The sequence below is a fragment of the Anolis sagrei genome, chromosome 4 (assembly GCF_037176765.1).
Source record: "Anolis sagrei isolate rAnoSag1 chromosome 4, rAnoSag1.mat, whole genome shotgun sequence".
Taxonomy (NCBI): domain Eukaryota; kingdom Metazoa; phylum Chordata; class Lepidosauria; order Squamata; family Dactyloidae; genus Anolis; species Anolis sagrei.
The window spans coordinates 217,334,543-217,350,027 of NC_090024.1; the positions used below are offsets into that span (position 1 = coordinate 217,334,543).

General features: G+C 38.3%; 1 long non-coding RNA gene across 1 annotated transcript; it reads left to right on the plus strand.

The window, feature by feature from the left end:
- Nucleotides 1–1,474: 1,474 nt before the first annotated feature.
- LOC137097015 (uncharacterized) lies at nucleotides 1,475–4,512 on the plus strand. Its single transcript, XR_010909913.1, has 3 exons — nucleotides 1,475–1,572; nucleotides 2,324–2,471; nucleotides 4,083–4,512. It is a non-coding gene; the product is annotated as an uncharacterized lncRNA (long non-coding RNA).
- Nucleotides 4,513–15,485: the final 10,973 nt, after the last annotated feature.

Here is a 15,485-nt window from a genome sequence, read left to right on the forward strand (position 1 = left end):
CACTTCATGGATGGCATCTTTGAAGTGACTGGATTGACCTTGAAGGAGCTGGGAGTGGTGATGGCCGACAGGGAGCTCTGGCGTGGGCTGGTCCATGAAATCACGAAGAGTCAGAAACAACTGAATGAAAGAACAACAACACACTTCATGCAAGCTTATGCTATATTCATCCTGTAGGCCTTTGTTATTTTGCTAAATTTGGAAGCTAGTAGCAGATGACTGGAAGCTGAAAAAGCTGTGATGCAATAGTGGTTAGTGGTTGGTGTGCTTGGAGATTGGTCTCTCCGAATTCTTATCTTCGTTTACCTCTGTCCTTTTAACTAGTTAATATGAGTATCCTAGCCTAAACCTTCTTTCTGTTTATTTAGTTTGAGAAATAATCTATCATGTTTCTCTTTTAGCTTCGTCCATAATATAGTTTCTTGGGTTTAGTCAGGTTCTGTTGATCGCTGATGCATCCATGTCCACCATTAAAATGGGAGCTGATACTGCTTGTGGCAATTTCTTGGATCTAGGACTTTTTCCAAAAGCTATTTTAAACTGAGGTATATTTTGCTTAAATAATCCTATAGTTTTAATGACAAATTTTATCCTATCTGGACCATGCAGATCCAGAATAGGTCTCTACAATCATTTGCAGACCCACTGCCAAGACTCTACACTTGAAGACAATCATACTTGGCCACAAGCGATCACCTATGAATATGTTGCAGCTAATGTTGAGATCTGTCAGAAAGATATTCCTTGACAGGAAAAAAAAGATAACTACAGAAACTAAGGTCACAATCCCCAATAAATCTGCTCTTTTGTCTGTTTTAATTAATGCAGCTTATTTTCCAAATTGCATTTCTCATAATTGGCTATATCCTTAAGTTTCTTATATACTTTCCCAATGTGGTAACTATTAAAATATCTTTCTTTTTAATTTTCAGTGTTGTGTGTCACTGAAAATGCATTCTTTCTAAGCCTGAAGGCAAGTACACATTGTCATCACCACCATCACCACCATTACATCACATAATTACTCACATTTAATTCATCTTGTGAAACACAGTAATCCCTATTATTTTATTGCCCATTTTATGCACATTGTGTCACACTGAATTCCTTGTGCTCTGTGCTACACAATTCATTTTTCCTGTTGCTACTTAACAGATTAAAACAATTTTACTATATTTTAAACATTTTTTTCTATTTTTCTCATGCTTATTCTCAGCCTTGTGCTATGGATTTTCTTATTTCACAACAATTTTTTAAATTGTAAAGAAATGTGAAAATGTTAACCTAACCAACTTTATTATGTAACCAACTGAATGTCACATTGCTTGTGAAAATAAGCAATGGGATTGGAAATACACTGGTGTACGTAAGCAGTGAAGAACTATGTCGGGAATGAGGATAGTACAAGATTGCATCATCTAGTTTTACCAATATAAATGTCAGTCTTTCTCTGTCTGACGTATCTAGGTTCAAAACATTTAGACATCATGAAGACATTAGGTGCCTTTCTCCTCCTGGGCTTTGCAGCTCTTGGATCAGAAATGACATTTGCTTCTGTTGTAGTTGCACCAGGTATGTTGCCAAACTACTATCTGAATCAAGTTGAATACATCTGTTGATATTTTTCTCAGTTTTATTTTGAGGAGATGAATTTTGTTAGGATGGAAAAATCTCTTGTGTCACTTTCTCCTGAATATAAGTGTTTAAAACCTACAGCATTTCCAGTTGAAATATGAAGGAACTTGAATATTTTCAGTTTTGTTTAGGTTTTTTGTTTAAAACAAAGCAAAATTCACCCCCATCTGCACTGAGCACTTTTAGCAGGCATGGCTCCAAAGAAGTATGGATATTATATGTTCTCCTCCATGATATTTCACTGGCACTTTCTTTTTGACACATCTATGTATCACAATGATTTTAAAGTGTTCAAACTTAAGTTAATGTGTTAAAAAAATCCTAATTTAACATTAACATGATTGAATAAAAAAGACTGAAACTCAGACTTTTGAGTTAAGCCCAAATGCACTGGATCTAAATAGGTGCCTTTTGTAAATTTTAGATGCTCCAAGAGTTGAAGTTCATATTAAACTCAATATGAAGAATTCAGGGCTTTGCAAGATAAGAGAGAACTGGACAAATTGACCAGAAAAGTAACAATTATGAGTTTGCATTTTATCTTGTGCATTTCATCTCATGCCCTCATTCCATGATTACAACTTTGAACTTGTCCCATTCCCTTGTCCTATTGTTTACAGCCTGGCTACATTTATAATAGATTATTGCCATCAGTTATTGAGTGCTGTTTGTATTTTCTCTATTGTAGTAAAACCTGGACTCTGCCCAGCTGCTACTATTGAATGTCTCATGGTGAATCCTCCTAATAAATGTGATTACGACTTCCAATGTAAAGGAGAGGACAAGTGTTGTCCAGGAAAATGTGGGAGAGAATGTGCCTCACCAGTGTAAATGTTGTAAGTAATTTGTGAAGTTTTTAATTGTAATTGTCTTACAGGTATATGTTTTAATGTTAATTCATGTTATTAGTGCTATTTTGTTATTGAATTATTTTTATTCTATGTATTGTCGAAGGCTTTCATGGCTGGAATCACTAGGTTCTTGTAGGTTTTTTTGGGCTATAGGGCCATGTTCTAGAGGCATTTCTCCTGACGTTTCGCCTGCATCTATGGCAAGCATACCTCTGAGTATGCTTGCCATAGATGCAGGCGAAACGTCAGGAGAAATACCTCTAGAACATGGCCCTATAGCCCGAAAAAACCTACAAGAACCTATTTTTATTCTGTTTTTATTTCAATGCTTAATTCTTTTATTATAAGTTTACTGGTATTATCCTACAAAGCCCTAAACGGTTCCGGCCCAAAATACCTTGCAGACCGCATCTCGGCCTATGAGCCCACGAGGGCCTTGAGATCATCCGGGGAGGCCCTTCTCTCGGTCCCGCCTGCCTCACAGGCACGTCTGGCGGGAACGAGAGAGCGGGCCTTCTCGGTGGTGGCCCCCCGGCTGTGGAACACCCTCCCTGTTGAAGTTAGACAGGCGCCCTCCTTGTTGGCCTTTCGTAGAGGCCTGAAGACATGGCTCTTCGAGCAGGCCTTCAATTGAGAGTACTTTGAATGACACTGGAATGGACTAGGATTACGAAATTGGCTATGACCCCAGGACTCGACGAAGCGGATTTTTAGTATAAGTATGTGTTCTGTTGTATTGTCTGGTTTGTACTGTCTAAATCTTTTGTATGCTGTGCTTTTTGTTGCTGTTCACCGCCCCGAGTCGCCCTCGGGCTGAGAGGGGCGGTCAATAAATGCAAAAAATAAATAAATAAATAAATAATAAATATTATTGTGCATTACTTTGGATTTTTGATGTGTTTGTATTTATTTAGGGCACTGAATGTTTGCCTTTTTTCTGTGTGTAAACTGCCCTGAGTACGAGAAGAGAGGACAAACTAAAAATAAATTATTATTGTTGTTGTTGTTGTTGTTGTTGTTGTTTTTGTTGTTGTTGTTGTTATTGAATCCAGGGCCATCCTACGGATGATTGAGGGCCACCCTACTCATTGGCACCACCTTTCCTTAACCTATTGTATGTTTGTTGTGTACCTTTAAGTAGCTTCCAGCTTAAGGTTTCTTGACAAGAGGTTGGCCATTGCCTTCCTTTGATGCTGAAAGAGTGTGACTCTCTCCTGCCACATATATATCTATATATATATATATCACACAAAATATCTATATCTACATCACTGTGAGCAAAGTTTTCCCTATCAGAAATCCTGGCTGGTTTTGGTCTAAGTATTTACTGTGAATTTTACTGAGTTTATTCTACTGGTATTCATTACAATCCAAAATCTTTACTAGAGTTATAGCATGTTAGAAGAAGAAAAAGGTTGTGTATGAGTGTGTGTCCTAAAATCAGTCAAAATCAATAGATCTTTTTTTTAGCCTTCACTCTAGGATATAAGAATCTATACCAAACAATGGAGAATGCAAGCAATGTTCAAATCATAATAACTCTTATTTATGTTGGTAGCATTTCATTCAGGAGATCTTTTGCTCTCTTTCCTTTAGATAAAGTTCTTGATCCACCGACGAACACCCCACAGCAACACTAAGATGTTTCAATAATTGATACTTTGATGGCTGAGAATAGCCACATTGCATCTTCAGGAGGATGAAGATGCACTTCATTTACATTGATTTGGATATTAAAAGATAATATATTTATGCTGATCATTAGAAGAAATGCTCTGTGTTGAAACTATTGTTTCTAAATATTTGATGGCTTTGATATGTATGGTGGAAAGGAGTGATATTACAAATAAATAATCATACTCTAGCATGGTAATTCAAGAATAAAGTTGATAATATGGTTTAGGAATCTTTCATACATTTCTTTGGCAATAAATTTCACCAAACTCTTCTAAACAGAATTTCATTATTATGTTTTAGTTGTTCTTAGGGTAGGGAATGGGAAAACCCACTTTTTCCTCCATGTAATGTGAGAGATTTTTGTGAAGAATACCAAAACACCTGGATTTGTGATTTTTTTTTCCCCCAATTGCACAAGTAATATCTGCACTGCTACTGGTTTTTCACAAGTTTTTATTTTTTTGTCCTTTTGTGATTTGCTGTGATTGCCAAAGAAAATGGGAAGATATACCTTCATGCAGAGGCAACTTTTAAAAATCAAATCCTATTGGTTAGGCTCAGTTTGAACAGACCCTTTGAATCAATTGCTAAGTGATGAGTCAACATGTAGGTATATCCCATGGATCCAACAATCCCACTCTGCAATATTTCAGGGGTGGGGGCAGGATGAGTATAAATAGTCCTCATTGGGATCATGGGGGATGCTTGGGAACAGGCCGGATTTCCACTTTATAAAAGAAAAAAAAAAGAAAATTGATAATGGTAACAAATTAATATTTTTCATTATAACTAATTCCAGTCCCAATAACAGCAATGATATTGACTTGTACATAATCAGAAACAATATGCAACATTCTGTTTTCTCCAATATAAAAAATAAGGGGGAGAAAAATGTGGTAGCACCTTTAAGACTAACTGGTTTTTGTTTTAGCATGAACATTTATAAATATAAGCCCAATTTCTTCAGTTGCAGTACAGGATGATATTAGAACCTCAGATATAAAGCATATTTCTACACTTGTGGGAGAGGGATAGAATGTAAACGAATTCAGAAAAATCATGGAATTGTCCTAAATTTTCAAGAGGCTGGACAAGGCGATACAGTTCTTTTAGATCTTTACAGTATTGATGTGTCAAAGCAATAAAACTGCTTACCAAAAGTCAGTTTGTCATACACAAAGTTCTTTCAGAGCAGATACCTTTTCTTATATATACAGCCGCAAGGATTCTTGTAGTAATATATTTTAACATATATCTTTGATAACTATGACTTCTTTCCAATAACTTGTACTTCTTCCCAATAATGTGTCAAGCTCTCATATTTATTGTCTTGGTGTGAATTAATCTCACTACATTATTATCATTGAGTATAACTGCTTCCTAATAACTGGGGTGTGAGTTTTGTGGAGTATGTATCTGATTTATTTTCTGTTATTATCTCTGCTCTTATTAATTCCAGTCTCTGTGGTATTTTAATAATGTGCTCAGACTTTTAAAATTAATTTTAATTTAGAATTTTGCCTGAATCATTTTCTAAGCAAGTTGGGAGAGTTAATCTCCTTACTAGCTTGGTCACTTAGGATATCAATGGCAAGGAGATAATATTAATCTGAGAATGCTGTACTATGTACAGGCAGTCCCTGAGTTACAAACATTCGACTTACAAGTGACTAATAGTTACAAACAGGGGTGAGATAACATGAAGTGAGAGAAGTTTACCCCTAGAAAGGGAAATTTATTCTGAAAGAGTTATCATGGAAAAAAAGGTGTATCTACTGAAACTTTCTCACCAATGTTTCCACAACAAGCCAATTTTTTCAAAATCCAATTATCACAGAACATGAGGCGAAATCTTCTGAACAGGGGCACAGACAACAAAACAAACACCACAGGGGTATTAACCTTTCCCTATGCTATCCAAAGTTAAAAGATATATACCTTTGGCTGGAGTTACACTTAAGAAAATGTAATCATTTCAACTTACAAACAAATTCAATTTAAGAACAAAGCTACAGAACCTATCTTGTACGTCACATGGGGACTGTCTGTATATGTATAGTTCAGGTTGTGCCAGAATTCCAGTCAGTAGAGGGAGCTCATGCACTGTTTTCCAAGCCACAGTTAGTGAATTCGGGCACACATCAAGTAAAGGGTTCCCTGAAGAGAAGAGAAGAAAAAAAACCTGATTATTAGCCATTTATCACCTTAAAAATTATTTTCATCCACATGCTAGATTTAATTCATATCCACCTCTTTTGGCCTTGCGTTATGGATTGATACTTTCAAATGTGTGATGTTTGACTTTGTCAAGCTATCTGTACTGTATAACCCCTGTATTAATAGGAAATACATTCTTGGTTTCAAGATAACCCCCTGTGATAGATGATAGATGATAGATAGATAGATAGATAGATAGATGATAGACACACACATACCAAAGAAATCAAGATCATGAGAAGAAGGACACCCACTGTTTTCATGATGCTAACAAAAGCCAGGTTTTGATACCTTGGTCTGAATCAGGCTACTATTAGTATTTTTGTTGTCAAAATCAGGTTATGCAGTGATAATATTCCCAACCATCCTCATACTTTTTCTTTGGTGACAAATGCTGAATTGCATCACCAGACTATTTATTGCATGGCAAGTTGATGTTATAATGAACAAATATTAACTAAGGGTGGATTATTACCAATTTTAGATTGGCTTGCATCGGAATTATACACTTTGTGAAACTAGAGATCAGTGTCTATTTGGAAAACTAAAAGTGGATGTGAGAGAAACAGAAAATAGTGACTTTTATTTCTAAACTGTTGTCAAATAGACTAATTAAAGGTAATACATTACCAGTGTTGCCACAAAATATATTAGTTCTTTAAATACCCAGTGGAGCGGATGCTGAAAACATGCTTAGACCCAAGCAAAGTTTATCCTCGCTTCCTTGGACATAAGCCAAACACACACACACACACACACACACACACACACACAGAGTTGATTCCATGGATGTAAATGTTCAACTATTTTATCCTTGAGGATGAATCATCTCCCTGCTGAGAGTAAAAAAAAGTCAAATATTTCCACAGAGTTATTCAGTAATGTTTTAGGCGATTATTCTGCATGAGTTTTTGCACAAAAATCATAGCTTTCACACAACCATGTTTTACACAAAAACAAGTGTTTCTACTTTTTTCAAAACAATTCAACTAGGATGTGTGTGCATGTGTGAAAAAATGTTTTTCAGACACCAGAATAGGTTCCCTTGTGCAACATTACTGGACTTCTATTTGCAAAAAAGCATGATTTTTGCACACACACACACACACACAATCTCCTTAGTTATGTACGGTGACTTTGATGTGTTACCTCTGCTGGTTCTTTGGCACCTTGAAGATCTTTGGTTCTTCCTCCTTCTTGTCTTATCTGGCCTTGCCTTGCTGTGTTTCATCTTGTCTTAACTTACCTGGTCTCATCTTCTGTAATGAGACCTCCAGAGTGGTTATTAAACCTTTAAGAAAAGAATATTGCAGTAGATCTTAATTACATAGTTCCCTTATTACATATATAGGCTGTACATCAGGTTTCTCCTGTGGACATTGAGGTTTGCTTATGGCATGGGAGAAATCTACTTCTGCAATTTTTGTATAAAATTTTGCATATTTTGTTTGGCAAATCTGTGCAAGTTATCTGTTCCTGGCCAGAATGTTTCCAAGAATATTGCCAGCATATTTTTCCCACAGTTCCCCACCCCTCAATGTTCATGTATACCAGGGGTCCTCAAACTATGGCCCATGAGCCAGATGTGGTTGTCCAATATTGATTCCCTGGATAGTGTTTGAGTGTTGGACTGTGGCCTTGGAGACCAAAGTTCAAACCCCCATTCAGCCATAAAAATAAAACCTTGATATGTTGCCTTAGGGATTTCATAGGTTGGAAACAACTTGAGGAACATAACAACAAAAGCAACAACAACAATAAAAAATTGGGTCCCACAAACTCAACTCACTTTGATGTGTCTGTAACATGTTTCCTAGAGTGGCAGATTTTGGTACCAACAACTAAATCTGTATTTGATAGACAGAGCAAATTAAATGAATAAAAGCCTATAAAATTAAAGCATATACAGTGTTCCCTCACTTATCATGGGTGTTCTGTTCCAGGACCACCCGCGATAAGTGAAAATCCTTGAAGCAGGGACGCTCCACCCACTCGAGTGGGCAGAGTGTCCCTACTTCGCGGCGGCCTCCTCCTCCTTGCCGACCTCACTCTTCCCTGCTCCAGAGGTCCCTTCTTCACCAGGCTGGGTGCCCAAGCCTGGAGCCCAGCCTGGAGAGGAAGGAGTGGGGAGCAGTAGAGCCAGTGAGGAGGAGGACACTGCTACCAAGGCCCTCTTCGGAGGCAGCGTCCTTCTCCTTGCCGTCTCCGCTGCTCCTCACCTCTGAGGTCCCTTTCTCACCAGGCTGGGCACCCAAGCCTGGTGTCCAGCCTGGTGAGGAAGGAGCAGGGAGCAGCGGAGCCGGTGAGGAGGAGGAGGACGCTGCTGCCGAGGCCCTCTTCAGTGGCAGTGTCCTCCTCCTCGCGCCTCTGCTGCTCCTCGCCTTGGAGATCCCTTCCTCACCAAGCTGGGCACCCAAGCCTGGTGCTTAGCCTGGCGAGGAAGGAATGGGGAGCAGCTGTACAGTGTTCCCTTGCTGCTCCCCAAGAAACAGCAAGTCTGCAATAAGCGAACTGCAAAGGAGCGAGGGAACACAGTATTAAATGCATTTCTTAAAGTATGTGACTTAGAAATCCTACAAGGTGCACCTCTGTATAGGTCAGTGGTTCTCAATCTGTGGGTCCCCAGATGTTTTGGCCTTCAACTCCCAGAAATCCCAACAGCTGGTAAACTGGCTGGGATTTCTGGAGTTGTAGACCAAAACACCTGGGGACTCACAGGTTGAGAACCACTGGTATAGGTTAACCATAAATTAATCTTACAGTTACTTGAACAAAGAAAAAAAATGTCATTCTGATCAGATGCTTTTGCTTTTAAATCTTTATAATTGCCCCTTTCCTTAGTGCCCAGCACTTCATTTGTATAGATACCATTTCAGACAGATTAGCTTGAATTTGGGCCTTGAAGATCTCAAGTTAATAACATCAATTATTTAAATTATTTTAAATAATTTAAAACAGTAATGAATGACCTGACCAACTAAAACCATTTTAAGCAGAGGTTTCTTGAGAAATCTTTTTTTCTCTTCCTAAGAAAGGGGCAGTTAATTTGGATCTCAATGGAAGTATCTTTGCTGCTGCTAATGTATTTGAAATGCTATTGCCTGGTGTTTATTGTGCGGTCCCTACATGGCCAAGAAGGGGAGTGACTCCTACCTGTATTGAGATCCTCCTCCCCTCTAAGAAAATGACTACAGAACTAATATCTGAAATAAAATGTCGCCCCATCACTTTTCTTATAATGTAAGCACTAGCTCCTGTTCTGGTCTTGGGAGGTAAGCTGAATCAGGTCTAGTTAGATCTTGGATGGGCGACAGACAACAAATACCATGTGAATATTTCAGAGAACTAGAGAAACCACCTTTGAATATTTCTTTGAATATTTTATATGGTTTCATAAGAAAGCATATAATAATCACAAGGTCACTATAAATTGGTAGGGTTTTGAAAACATTTACACACACACACACACACACTTACACAAACATTACTATGGTTTGATGAAGAGGACAGTGAAGCTTCACAACATATTCTGTGCTTCTTAGTTCACTAATAAAAATATCACTGTTATATGGATTTTGAATGCATTTTGTTGCATCGTAAATGCAGCTACCCCTGAATATGTTTCCTTTTATCAAAATTTAATAATTTGTTGTGTGCTTTCAAATTGTTTCTGACCTACAGTGTCCCAAAGCTGAAGCTATCAAATGTACTACATGTGTCCTACCACATTTATGCTTTTGAGTGTTTCAGATTTGGTTATTCATAAAATTGATTAAAATGACCTTGCTGGGAATCTCTAGCTCAGTGATGGTGAACCTATGGCACACGTGCCAGAAGGAGCCTGCTGAACCCTTTCTGTTGGTACGCTGCCTTACCCCAGGACAGAGTTCATCTAGACTAGTGACTGAAACTTGGGGCGTTTGGCATGGGCACTGGATTTGATTTGTGTACCCCCCCTTATTGTAAGGAAGGGGGACTGGTGGCTTATTAGGGGTGTGTCAATACCAGTGTCCCGGGATGGAACTAGTCAGAAAACTGCCTGTGACCCTATCATCATTGTTTGGAAGAATTGGTCAGCAGCGGAATGTCCAATTCATGATCCAGAACCCATGCTTGGTCACCAACCCTGTTTGCATTGCAACCATAGAATTATAGAGTTGGAAGAGACCTCATGGGCCATCCAGTCCAACCCCCTGCCAAGAAGCAGGAAAATTGCATTCAAAGCACCCCCGACAGATGGCCATAGAATCATACAGTTGGAAGAGACCAATAAACAAGTTGTTGCCTTTGGTTATCCCAACACTGTGTGTTCATCTATTTGTTTGGAAAGAATGGATAAAGGATGGTCACCCCTGTCCATGCAAATGAAAACACCAATATTTGGGTTAAATTGCCATGTTAGCACTTTGTGATAAATAATTGGGCACACAGTCTCTAAAAGGTTTGCCATCACTGATCTAGGTTCTCCAGGTTTTCATATTATACTAGCTGGATAGATGCTGCATATGAATCTGTTGGAGCTCAGCCTGTGATTGTGTTTCAGGATCAGGGTGTCAATGAGGTTCAAGATAAGTTTCAAAATGGCAATGGTTTGGTCAGTGATATTGATGTAGAAAATGACCAGGAGATTCCTGTTGTTTTCCAGGAGAATGTTCCTGAGGCATGTGGGGATGATAGTGTGCTTTCTGAATTTTTACCAGAGGATTCCCATGAGAGAGAACAGAAAGATAGCTCAGCACCTGCAGAAATTAATGAGCAAGTAGATAATGAGCCAAGAGATAGGTGAGAAGAAATTAGTTAAAACAGGAGCGTTGAACAGTGGCTTCGCCAGTCTTCCCAGCTTTGACAGAAAACAATAATAAAGCTTCAATTAAAGAGAAACAGTTTCTGACCGCTAGTGACCTAGCTAACGAGGGGATAAAAGTCTCAAGTTTGGGATGTGTAGTCAGATGAAGCATCATTTAGAATCATGCTAACTTCTTGTCCCTGTTTTATGGAAGCCTTGCTTTGAAGATTCATGTTAAGATATTTCTTGTGTCATGGTTTTTTTATTCCTGGATTTATTGATTGCTCATCTAAGCCTTGGATCAATGTATTCCTGATTTTCTGGATTATATTAGAGAAGTGTGGACTTCTCTACTTTGCTGAACTCTACCTTGGATTAATTTGCTCCTGCTTATCTTCTTACCTAATTGAATTTACCTATTCCTTTTAAGTGATTTTTACTTAGATGCTTTTTTACTTATCTTCAATAAAAGGATTGTTTTTCCTATTCAGTGTGTGGTGTTTAAAGTCAGGGGTTAATTCCTGTCCTGAAGTGCAACAGAATCCTTCAAAAATAACTTTATAATTTACATTGGGCGTTGCCCTTAAATACACATCCCACAAAATATTTATTTTCCAGCAAACCCCAGGTATTAAGACTTTGCTTATATAATCTCTAGAATCATATTATGTCTTCTTGACCTTCTATTTTAAACATATTCTGATATCAGTATAGTCTCATGGGCATGATCCATGTCCACATTGCCATAAAGTTGTGGGTTTGCTACTGAGTTTCTGGCAAATTCCAGAGCATCCTTTGACTTTTTCTAACATGAAGCTAAATCAAAGTAACCTAGTTTACTAAAAAAAATTCTTTACTTACCAGAAGTAGAGAAACATTGTGAGAAGAGCCAGGAACAAACTCAAGTTATAATGCCAGTGTAGGTAAGGCCTATGTTGTTTGCAGTGTTCTAAGCCACAATGAGTCCCATATTCAAGAAAAGGTATGATCATCAAGCCAGCATTTTGCTGTGGTTTTCAGGTTGCATTATACCTTTGAAGACTTATCTAATTCAGATCCCTGCTCAACCATGGAAACCTACTGACTGTCCACGGGCAAGTCATATTCTTTCAGTCTCAGTGGGAGGCAATGGTAAACCTCCTATGAATCTTACCAAGAAAACTCCATAAGAAGATTTCCTTGGGATTGTCAAGGGCTCTACACAATCATAAAATTCCCTGTGAGAGCAGAAGGGACTTTATTAGCTTCAATTAAGGAGCCAAATACCTTCAGGTCACACAACACCCATTTAATATTTTGCTTTTGTACATTTTAAATGTATTGCTTCTTAAGAATGAGCCATTTGGGGTATCAGTTCTGAGAAAAAGGTAGGATAATAATAAGAACAAAAACAACAACACTTTATTTTTATGACATTATCACTTTTTGTCTATTTTGTTGAAGACATGACTTTGTTTTGGATTAAAAGTCAAACTGCTCACTGCAGAACATCCTCTATTGTACAGCATCTATATATATAAATGCTCTGTGCATAATGAGTTCCTTAAAAACAAAAGAACCAATGAACGAAATCACAAAAAATTTGGCAGCCAAGTGTCTCACAATACAAGGAGTGAGCATCACTCAAAAAATTATGATTTTGTCATTTGGGAGTTGTAGTTGCTGGGATTTATAGTTCACCTACAATCAAAGAGCATTCTGAACTCCATCAACAATGGAATTGAACCAAACTTGGCACACAAAACTCCCATGACCAACAGAAAATACTAGAAGGGTTTGGTGGGCATTGACCTTGAGTTTGGGAGTTGTAGTTCACCTACATCCAGAGAGCACTGTGGACTCAAACAATGATGGATCTGGACCAAACTTGGCACAAGCACTCAATACACCCAAATATGAACACAGATGGAGTTTGGGGGGAAATAGACCTTGACATTTGGGAGTTGTAGTCACTGGGATTCACAGTTCACCTACAATCAAAGAGCATTCTGAACTCCACCAATGATGGAATTGAACCAAACTTGGCACACAGAACTCCCACGACCAACAGAAAACACTACAATGGTTTGGTGGGCCTTGACCTTGAGTTTGGGAGTTGCAGTTCACCTACATCCAGAGAGCACTGTGGACTCAAACAATGATGGATCTGGACTTTACTTGGCACAAATATTCCATATGTCCAAATATGAACACAGATGAAGTTTGAGGGAAATAGACTTTGACGTTTGAGAGTTGTAGTTACTGGGATTTATAGTTCACCTACAATCAAAGAGGATTCTGAACCCTACCAACGACAGAATTGGGGCAAACTTCCCACACAGAACCCCCATGACCAACAGAAAATACTTAAGGCCATCCAGTTCAACTCCCTTCACCAGGGCAGAAAACGTAATCAAAGCCCTCCTGACAAAGAGCCATCCAGCCATAGATATAGATAGATATGATTCACACACACACATAGTATCATAGATTTGAAAGGGACCTCTAAAGAAGGACAATGATATGTTGCATGTTCCAGAGTACGCAAACCAAACAATCTCCACATCAACACTGACAAAGAAACAACAAGAAATACTGTTTTTACCCACAAGCAGAAAGACATTACATATATTAGAAACCAACACTTTCTCATTACTTTATTTTCCAGATCACCAGACTGGGCCACAGCAATGCGTGGCAGGGGACAGCTAGTCTTTTATAAACCCATTGTAACAAAAAGTGTCCATCTGCTCACTAGAATTACGTCTACCTTCAACTGCACACTGTAGCTGTTCAGTAACCATGTCCGATACAAGATACGTAATGGGGGAAAATAGAAATCAATTCAATGATAGGAAATTCAGACATAGGAAGATGCAGGCCTGAATGAAGACAAAGAATAAAAAGCATGTGGGAATACTTTGTTGTACCTCATAGAGAGATAGAGAGAACAGTTAATATCTGGTTTGCGTAAGTATTGTAAAACAAAATGTATGACATTTTGTGGAGAATGTTAAACAAAGGCAGTAGATTGTTCCCACACTTTAAAGAAGATCAATAACCACAGGGAAAACCTGAAGAGCAGTCAATATACATTTTTATATATATAATACAGTAAATGATTAGGATCTACCCAAATACTAAGCCTTACTGGAAGGTATAGTAGTCACTTGACGCAAATGGGTCTTATTTCATAATAGGAATGTGGAACTCTAGTGCATCTTGTTTTCCTCTAAAGGACTGTGGTAGGAAGAGAGATTTCAAGCAAGGACCATCAGATTTCTAGGTTCCAAAGAACCAGCAGAATGTTCTTGGGATTGTCATCCAAAGTAATAATAGAGGTTGGATATCCCTTATCTAAAATGCTTGGGACCACAAGTGTATTCGATTTTGAATATTTGAATACCCAGATTTGTATTTTTAAATCATAGAATAATATAGTAGGAAGAGACCACATAGGCCATCTAGTCCAACCTCTTGCCATGTAGGAAAAGCACAAAGTACAATCTTAGATTGTAGATCATTTTGGATGTTCAAATTCTGATTAGAAATGTTTAAGGATGTGGATTTTCATGATTTTTATACTTACAGGCAAGGATGACTAATTTCCAATTTTGCCTGCTGGATGAAAACATTAAAAAAATTGCACATTAAACTGTCTTCATCCTTTGAGTGGACATTTTGGTGCAGGAATTTTTGTGAGAATTTTTATGGGTGCCAAAAACAGACTTTTGGCTTGGAAACTGCATCTTTCATGCAGGAAACATGGTTCCTTGACAATTATATATTTCTCTGTGTTTTTGCATAGATGAATATTGTCAGTGCCTCAAAAGTTCGCCTTTTTTGCACAAGAATTCTTGAATATTTGGAAAACACTCTTTCTTAACAAAGTGCTCAGAAATTGCTGTTGATCCAAAGAGCAGCAGCCAGACTGCTAAATGGGACTGGCTACAGGGAGTATACAACTCCTCTATTGCAATACCTCCACTGGCTGCCAATACATTTCAGTACAGTGCTGGTTATGACTTACAAAGCCCTATATGGCTCTGGTCCAGGTAATCTGAAGAACTGAACCTTTTTCTATGGACCTGGTAGACATCTGTAGTATACTGGGAAAGGCCTTCTCTCTGTCCCACCACCTGCTAAAGCGCGCTTGGTGGGAACATGGGAGCGAACCTTTTTGATGGCAGCTCCCAGACTGTGGAACTACCTCCAAAGAGAGACCAGGATGGCCCCATCCCTGCTGAACTTCTGTCAGAAGGCATTTAGAGAAGGACAAAAGGCAGACTGCTAAGGAATTGTAGATGGAATTCTATGATTCTATGAGGGGGATGATTTAA